The sequence below is a fragment of the Rhinopithecus bieti genome, unplaced genomic scaffold (genome assembly GCF_001698545.2).
Source record: "Rhinopithecus bieti isolate Rb0 unplaced genomic scaffold, ASM169854v2 scaffold_14232, whole genome shotgun sequence".
Taxonomy (NCBI): domain Eukaryota; kingdom Metazoa; phylum Chordata; class Mammalia; order Primates; family Cercopithecidae; genus Rhinopithecus; species Rhinopithecus bieti.
In genome coordinates, this window is record NW_016807906.1 from 1,609,221 (window position 1) to 1,610,805 (window position 1,585).

The 1,585-nt window shown below is 44.5% G+C and overlaps 1 pseudogene; it reads left to right on the plus strand.

Annotated features, from left to right (window-relative positions):
* Positions 1 to 214: 214 nt before the first annotated feature.
* Positions 215 to 1,188, plus strand: LOC108537016 (calponin-3 pseudogene; annotated as a pseudogene).
* Positions 1,189 to 1,585: the final 397 nt, after the last annotated feature.

The window sequence follows — 1,585 nt, forward strand, 5'->3', positions numbered from 1 at the left end:
GCCGCCGTGCGGACAGCGAGCGAGGCAGCCAGCAGGATCCGGAGCGGCCCTGGAACCTCTGTAAACCCCGTGGGACCCAGGTTTCCAGGCACCCCATCCAGGAAAGCCAGCTCCAAGCATCCTTGGGCGGCCACTCCTTCGGCCAGGAGCCTGGAACCCAAGCGCGAGAGACCAGGACCCCCGAGGGCAGCCTCTTCCCACCACCCGAACCATCATGACTCATTTCAACGAGGGCCCTTACTACCGGCTCTTGGCCAAAGTCAAGATCAAGATTGCTTCCAAATAGGATTATCAAACAGAAGATCTTCACAACTGGATAGCAGAGGTGACAGGCAGGAGCATTGGCACCCACTTCCAGCTGGGTTTAAAGGAGGGCATCCTCTGCAAACTCATCAACAAGCTGCAGGCAGGCCCAGTGAAGAAAGTCAATGAGTCCTCATTAAACTGGCCTCAGCGGAGAATATTGTCAACTTTATTAAAGCGATTCAAGATTATGGTATGAAGCGACATGACATATTTGAAGTAAGTGATCTTTTCAGGATGGAAACATGATCCAGGTTCAGGCTACTCTGGTGGCCCTAGTAGGTCTGGCAAACACAAAAGGACACAACCATGGACATCAGGGTTAAATATGCAGAAAAACAAACAAGACATTAGGATGAAGGAAAATTAAAAGCTGCCAAAACTGTAATTGGATTGCAGATGGGGACCAACAAAGTGCTAGCCAGGCAGGTATGTCAACTTGTAGGACTACAGGCATCTTTATGATCCCAAAATGCAAACTGACAAACCTTTTGACCAGACCACAATTTGTCTGCAGATGGGCACTAACAAAGCAGACAGCCAGGTGGGGATGTCAGCACCAGGCACCAGAAGGGCCATCTACTATCAGAAGCTAACATTACACCCAGTAGACCACTTGACCATTTCTCTACAGATGGGTACCAACACACTTCCCAGAAAAGAATGGGTGTGCATGGGCTTGGGGGACAAGTATATGGTCGCAAATACTGTGCTGCTCTATCATAAAGCAGCACACATGCTGCTTTATCATTCACAACAGAAACAAATGGTTTGAAAATCAGTGATAGTGATTATCACACAGAATAACCAGATGACTAACATGGCGAGTACCAAGGTGACTGCCCTGGAGATTACCAATATGGCGACCAAGGCATCGATGACTAGATTCACAGAAAAGAACTCAGTATTTAGTCTACTGTTTTCATTCAGTGAGAACCAAGCTGTCTTTAAATAATTTTTATCTTGTCTTCCTAAAACACGATTAAACTTATTGTACCTTAAAAAAATGACTTACATACATTCCTTTTCTCTTTATCTGCCTCTTCCCCAAATGGTTGCCTTTTCTTGTTGTAATCGTTAAATCGTACAGCATAACCAATAACTAGCATTTGAAATAAAAAGGAATACGGTGAAAGGGGAGAACTCTTACACAGCCAATTCTTTTATTAAAGATCTATGCATTTTTACAATCTTAAACTGGTATTTTCAAACAATAGGAAACTATTATTTTTGTACAGTTAAGTGTATCTGATTTCTGCCTGGAAGACTAAGCTCATCCTTA